General features: G+C 46.1%; 1 long non-coding RNA gene across 1 annotated transcript in view; it reads left to right on the top strand.

Annotated features, from left to right (window-relative positions):
• Positions 1-988: 988 nt before the first annotated feature.
• Positions 989-8,098, top strand: part of LOC106806044 — an 8,581-nt gene continuing 1,471 nt past the window's right edge. Inside the window, exons 1-2 of the long non-coding RNA XR_001393495.1 lie at positions 989-1,072; positions 4,512-4,514. This is a non-coding gene — a long non-coding RNA (uncharacterized LOC106806044). The remainder of the gene's footprint in view (positions 1,073-4,511; positions 4,515-8,098) is intronic.

Below are 8,098 nucleotides of genomic sequence, written 5' to 3' on the forward strand. Positions count from 1 at the left end.
TTTGTTTGTTTGTTTCGTTTCGATTAGAGGTATTTAGAGGCGTAAAATTGTTAATTCTGGCGTAGAAAGAAGAGATGAGAAGCACTTATAGGCGTTTCTGTAATTCTGTTGACAAGTCGCTGAGAGTACAAAGCAATGCGCAAGTAATAGATAATAAATAATAATAATAGCAATAACAATAATAATCATGATGATAATAATAATAATAACAATAATAATAATAATGAACATGTTAGCTCAGTAGCGTTAACGGCGTTGAGATATACGAAAGAACACAGTGAAGGATGAATTATAAGATTCCGCTTCTGAATATAATGACCGAATAAAAATAATATTGTTACTCCGCTTGTGCACGTGCGTGCGCGTGTGTGGGCGTGCGTGAAGGTGTGTGGGCGTGCGTGCGGGTATGTCTGTATGTATGGGTCGGCGCACGTGCACGTGTGTATGGGAGTGTGTGCGGGTATGTGTGTGTGCGTGCGCGCGATTGTGTGCGTGCGCGTGTGCGTGCATATGTGTTTGTGTGTGCGTACATGCGTGCGTGCGCGTGTATTGGCCACAGAATCAACTATTCAATTTCTCTCGCTCAGGAAAAATGCACTTGGGATAAGGATCTTCTACGAGACAATGTTCATCAATGTCGCCAACCTCAACTTTGCGTACAGTTATAAAGAATTATTCAGTAAGTGACCTGATCTCAGATCTCTACAACATCGTCCTACAAGTGTTGCGACTAGCTGGTAGTAAAATCTTACACGAAAGCAATGATTGCATTCCAACAAAATCGTTGCCTACGCTCATCAAAAGACGTGAGCATTGAAAGCAATATCAAATGTGAGAAATCAAATATAATCATAATCAATTATAAATATATAATCAAATGAAAGAAATCTGCTCAATAATTGCTTACTGCTACTTACTAGATTACTTACTATAGAAACCAAACCAGTCTATGCTAGTAGTCGCTCGCAGCTAGATCGGATCCCTATACTTTTGGGAGTGAAAAGATGGCGGACGTGTAGCGTCACTGACACGTAGCCAATGCCCTATCCAGATTATATTATAGAGATCAGTGGTGTGCGTGTGTGCGCATGCGGATTTGGCGATCTTAATATTTGGTGCGGGTTTCCGATGAATGCCGAAGTTTCTTCGTGTTTTTACTACGTATTTTATGCAAGCAATGTGCGTGTGTGTTCGCGTGCGTGCGTATGTGAACAAGAGAGCGAGAGAGAGAAAGAGAGAGCGCGAGCGTGCGTGCGTGCGTTTGTGTGTGCGAGTGCGTGCATGTATGCATGCGTGTGTGCGCGCGTGGGCGTAACAGTGCGTATACAGAATGGGGCAGGTCGGCCACATCTATGCTCTATCTATAGGAAAATAAATATTTATTATTAAACTGCAGCATTCAGACAAAAAATTACAGACAGTACATTACGGACAGTACATTCCGCGCTGTAACAACGCAGCGAGGGCAATAGTACGGTACCATTCAGCACGCTTTGAAGCACGTCTACTCCACCTCAATATGTAGGAATAACTTTGGCTGGACTACTGCGTATTTAATCCGGGTGCCTACACGCAGTGAAAATTTATGTAACATGTAGGGTCAAATTTGCGGACTATAAGTTGCACGTATCTGTAGCTTGGCTTTGTGTTTGTTTGGCATAAAAAGGCTATAAAAAAACAGCGGAATAATAATACTGAATTGCTCACACGCTCTTTTTAAGAAGCATGACAATGTGGATAAATCGTGCGCGAAAGGCAATAACAGGAAACTGGAGCTCTACCGAGATTACACGATGAACAACTGTTTGCTAGAGTGTCGAACTAAACACGTGGTAAACGAGTGCAACTGCAGACTGCCATACATGAAAGATCCAGTTCCCAAAGGTAAACAACGTAATGATCTAATGCATAATGAATGCATATGATGCATATGTATAACACGCATGCTACGCTGTGCATGATGCTGCTGCTGCTGCTGGTGATGATGCTGCTGCTGCTGCTGATGATGATGCTGCTGCTGATGATGATAATACAGTATAATTATAATAATAATAATAACAATAACGAAACGCCACATATTTATCTATGTAAATTATAATATAGTATAATATAATATCATATTTATTTTTATACGTAGTCCTACAGGTAGATATTTTTCAGTTATATTGCGTCGTTTGTTTACAGGAAATACTCCCTATTGTACTCTCGCCCAGTATGAATGCGCAGAGGATGTGCTAGGTAATCATTATTAATAGTTTTGCAAATATTATGCAATCTGCTCATCACGTACATCTCATGATCATGCTCGTGCACGTTCAATTGATATTGCTACTTTGATGGACTCTTGACTGTCTTCCTCTTCTATTTTCGGTGTTTGGTACGATTGTGTGTGTGTGTGTGTGTGTGTGTGTGTGTGTGTGTGTGTGTGTGTGTGCGTATGTATGCTGTGTGGTATGTATGTGTGGGCGGTGTGTAGGCGTCGCCAGCGATGCGTGTAGGGGGAGTGGTACCCACCTGTGGGAGGAGGTTTGTGGACCGCTGACTCGCCGTTGCGTGGTTATTGTGCCATGACGAATCTCCTCATCTGTACACGTGAAATCACGCTCGTCCGCCGGCGAGCGGGTGAGCATTGTGGTGGAGAGAATGACAGCATCATAAGGGGCAGTGGTCAGGTTCACTGCAACATAACTGTAGGGAGAAAATTGTTGCGCTTTGTTTTTTTGTTTTTTTTAGTGTGTTCAGCGCTTGCGTACTATTGTCGCTTGGGCTTTGCCCTTCACGCGTGAATTTGCTAATAGGCGCGTGTGCGCGACACAGGGGAACACACCAAGCACACAGACATACACACCACACCATACACATTACACACACACACACACACACACACACACACACACCAGCACACACACACATCACTCACAGAAAGAGAGAGAGAGAGAGAAGATGAAGAGAGAGAGAGAGAGAGGAGAGAGAGACGTCAAAAGAGGCAACACAATTAAAGACTGAATCAATATGGTATGAAATAGCAAGGTTTAATAATGTGGAAGTCGGTCTACAGACCACAAAGTCAAAAAAAGGATTACCGTCCTCACATTTGAAACTAGGGTTGCGTACTAAGTTGCGTGTTAGTTGCGTACTAATGCGTTGTTGAGAATGGCATAAAATAGTGGGCCTTTTCTAGATCGGTTTCAGTTGTTGGGTGGACCTCCGAGGTGACAACAATGGAGCTAACCATCTTGCTGTTATTGGGACATCAGTTAATTTGGTCAAATTTAGCACTCTAACAATACAGAAATAGAATAAACAGAAAGGGGGAGAAGAAGAAGAAAGAAGAAGAAGAAGAAGAAGAAGAGAATGAAGAAAGAAAGAGTGTGGGTTAGACCATGGATTAGCAGAGCGCCTTCACTTTTGTCTCTACGACGCGACTTATGGTGGGAGCTGCGCGAAAAGAGGACCAAGGTGCATATCAAGACTCAATGAGGATGCCCCCCGAAATGTACGATGAAGCCTGCTACGGAGAGTTGGTCCTCGCATCACGAGCAAAATAACTAAGTACAGGTTGCCCTGGACGCCTGGCCTCGACGCTGGCAGTCACTTTGCGGCACCTGGCGCTCGGGTAGGCCAAGTTACTCGCGAACATGCAGTAGCGGATGGGAGAGTACCACGCCACACACATCTCAGTGCGTAGGTCCCGTGAAGTCTGCCAAGCCATCATTGATGAGTACATGGCGGAGGTGATGACGCTGCCCCAACCACTCCATGAGAGGGATGGCGTGCCACTATCAGACAACTTCATGAAGAGGTGGAACTTTCCGCCCATAGCATTGGGGCCCTAGATGGGAAGCACGTGGCATGTAGGTGTCCCCCACCAAAGATCGGATCCATGTATTACAACATTAACAAAGGGGTTTTACTGTCTGGTGGCTGGCTCCCTGGCCCTGGCTGGGCTCCAAGCTTTCACATGGATGTCACGGCAAGAAGCCGGAAGCAATTCGTTGCAAGTGGCCGCGCACCTTTGATGCGTCATCGTATGAGGGGTCCAGCACCTGGGCCTGATCTTCTCCCACCTCCTTCAGCCTCTTGCCAAGTGTCTTATGTAGGCGTTGAGTTGGGATTCCACATTAAATTGGGTTCTCCCTCAGCCACTCAACCATCAGAATCTCTCTGGCCTCATTGCTGATGGTAGCAACATTCTTTGATTTTCTGCCTTGCTAGGGTGGCCCGCATTCTTCTTCCTGGATTTGGGTAGAGAACCAGAGCCATGTTCATCAGAAGAAATGACATGCTGCATTATTTGAATGATGTGATGAATGGAATGAGTCACGGGTCCAATTGGTTCTCTACGAGGAGGAGTTGGAGACCTGGGAGACCTGGACCCGCTGGACCTGGCTACGGGTAGAGGCCTTTAAACAGAGTTACATACAGGTTTTTACCACGTGACCGGATAATTCGGCACGTAGCACGCAGGTCCAAGCGCAACTTGTAAGTTTTGACGCAACTCAAACGCAAAGATCGTAAGTTTAGTTCGCACCCCGGCACACCAACGCCAACACGCACCCACACGAGCCCAACGCGCACACGCAACCAAACACGTACAACGCATGGATGTTGAATAGCCCGCCTTGGACCATGTTGATATTGGCGTTGCGTTTGGCTCGCGATATAAAAACATATTTTTACAAAACGCACTCATCAGTCTTCACGCATTACGTACTGGTCGTCGCACGGCGGCCTTAAATATCCAGGATCCACAATTCCTCGAGGTATCTGGCCCAGGTTTTCCCGCTCTAGCCCGTCCACCATGATGCGAAATCGTGTTGCGTACCTGTTGGCGGAATCATGCTGGCGATCGTGTTGCGTGCCTGTTGCGATCCTGTTGCGTGTGTAGGCGTAACCCCAGCCTATTATGCGTATCCCGGCAGGCGTAATCTCCAACCTATGCCATGCGTATCCCAACTTATTAAGTTGCGTGTGGAGTTGCGTGTTAGATGCGTACTACAATGCGTGATGAAAAAATGGTATAAATAAGTCGGGCTATTTCTAGATCGCTGTCAGTTTTATTGGGGTGGAACTCCAGACGGTGACACACTAGAGCTTAAATAGCCTCTTGATTTTGTTATTGGCCCATCCAGTTTAAGTGCTGATCGAATATTAGGCACTCCAAACCATACCAGAATAGAAATAAACAAAAGGGCGAAGAAGAAGAAGTGGTGGGTTAGACATGGATTTGCAGGGCGCGTTTCACTTCATGGTGCTCTACGACGGCAGCGTACCTGGTGGAGGCTCCAGACGACGGACCACAGCGTGCATTCAAGACCCACTCCATGAGAGATGCCCCCCACCGAGATCTAGATGAGCCCTGCTACGGAGAGTTGTGGTCCTCGCCATCACCAATATAATACCGGAATTCATATATACTTCATTATATAGTTAATTATACAAGGTCCTTTTACGCACCGTGACCAATATCGACCAGCCCTAACCCACAGCAGCCTTATAGCCAACGCAAGGTTCAAACGCAACTGTAAGTTCTTGTTACGCAACCTCGCAAACGCACACTGCGCTACGCTAATTTGTGCGCTGGTGATCGCAGATATTGGGGAATCACTAAGTTTAAGTCCTCAGCGCACACCCACACGCAAACCACACGCAAACCATACACACGCAACCCAACACGCAACTCCACACGCAACCCAATGAGGTTTGAATAGGTTAGAAAATTGACAAAATTGTTGATTGGGTTGCGTTTTGGTGCGTATAAAAATATTTTTTACACGCAACTCATAGGTTTTTGCAGCATACGCTATGGTTTTACATGGGTATGTACACTAAATCAGTGAGGTATCTATTAAGTGAGGTGTCCGTTTGATCCGAAGTCCGAATAAAGCGGGTACCACATTGTATTCGTATATACCATATTCTTATATTATTACGTACGTTTTCTGGGCAGCTTTCGATTTTGAAATATCAACCTCTGTACTCGGAATTGGCAGCCCGTAAGGTGCGTTCGCCTGGTTGTAAAGCGAGACCCGAATTTATAGAGCAGTATAATCGCATGCGTACTAACACCGGCCACAACCACATCTGGTCGAATTTGCAGCGGCAATACCTTCAACGATTCGCGCTTTCTTAACAGGAAGAAGTCACGAAACTGCCTTCCGGTAGCGTACGGTCATTTCTCGATGACGTTTTATCGGTTTGTTTGTTTGTTTCGTTTCGAATTGAGAGGTATTTAGCAGGCCCGTAAAAGTTGATTAATTCTGGCCTAGGAAAGAAGAGATGACAAGCACTTATAGGCGTTTCTGGTAATCTTCGTTGACAAGTCGCTGAGAGTACAAAGCAATGCGCAGTATAGATACCATCCAAATAACTAATAAGTAGCAAGCTAACAATAATAATCATGATGATAATAATAACAATAACAATGAAAATGAATAATGAACATGGTTAGCTTCAGTAGCGTTAAACGGCGCTTTGAGATATCGAAAGGAACACAGTGGAAGGATGATTATACCAGATTCCGCTTCTGAATATAATGACCGAATAAAAAATAATAGTACTACCCCACCCGCTTGTGGCACGTGCCGTGCGCGTGGTGCTCGGGCGCTGCAGTGAAAGGTGTGTGGGCTGTGCGTGGGTGCATGTCTGTATGTATGGGTCGGCGCACGTGCACGTGTGTATGGAGTGTGTGCGGGTATGTGGTGTGTGCGTGCGCCCGCGGATTTGTGATTGCAGTGGCGCGTGTGCGCTGACCATATGTTGTTTGTGTGTGCGTAGCCATCCGCGTGGCGCTGGCGCGGTGTATGGCGCAACAGAATCAAGTATTCAATTTCTCTGCGCTCAGGAAAAAATGGCACTTGGGATAGAGATCTCTCTCACGACGCACACACCCTGTTCCTCAATGTCCGCCAACCGCTCAAGCTTTGCGTACAGTTATAAAGAATTATTCACTCACAGTGAACCTGATCCCCCAGGATCTCTAACAACATCTGTCACTACAAGTATTCCCAGCGACTAGCTGGTAGTAAATATTACAACGAAACAGCAATGATGCATTCGCCAGCAAAATCGTTCACTACCCGCTCATCAAAAAGACTGAGCCATTAAAAAGCAATATCAAATGATTGAGAAATCAAATATAATCATAATCAATTATAATATAATACATCAATGAAAGAAATCTGCTCAATAATTGCTACTGCAAACTCTACTAGATTGACTTCCTATACGAAACCATATCTCTACGCTTAACCTCCGACATCTCTGCTACGTGTGCGCCCCTGCGTTTCTAGTAGCAGTTACTCGTCAGGTATCAGTGTATCATTGCAGGTGACACACACTGGGTGGAGCCGAGTGGGCTTAACTTGGCTGGGCGCCGCAAGCGTTCTTAAGTATTTACGAAATTTTCGGAATGTTTGCCTCTCCCTATTTCTTTGAGGAAGATCAAAAAAAAGGATAAATCACAAAGGAACGTCTTGGAAGTTAGTGATCTCGTGGAATGCCTCACTGAAATGCCTTTATGCAGTAGTCCAATATTGGCGCTCGCGAATGGTGTTGGGACAGGCGTGGCTCCATAATACTTTTAATAACATGCCCCATGCTGCTGCTCGCACACACACATCACCACACACACCGCCACACACAACAGCCCACACAACACACACACACACACACACACGCCACGCACACACCCACGCCACACACGCGCACACACGGCACACACAGAACCCATTCACACATCAGACAGGTCGGTCGCCCCGGACGCGGCGCCCGAGGGGCACCGCACACAGGTACATCCATATACCGGTACTTGCCAAAGCACAGTAACAGCAGGTAGATACGCGCTCACAGCACACCGCGCCCCCGGCGGCGCACACACACCACACGCGACACCCCCATACCACACATGAGCGAGTGCTCGGGAAACACACACACATCACACACGCGCGCGCGCGCGCGCGCGCGCGCGGCGGCGTAGACATGCCAGCACTCAAACGACAACGGTACTAAATACTATACTACACAAATAAATACACTGTGTATATCAATCAGCGAAATAGTTTTAAATGCATACGTCAATGTCTAAACGCTTCTAAAA

The sequence above is a fragment of the Priapulus caudatus genome, unplaced genomic scaffold (genome assembly GCF_000485595.1).
Source record: "Priapulus caudatus unplaced genomic scaffold, Priapulus_caudatus-5.0.1 Scaffold138, whole genome shotgun sequence".
NCBI lineage: Eukaryota > Metazoa > Priapulida > Priapulimorpha > Priapulimorphida > Priapulidae > Priapulus > Priapulus caudatus.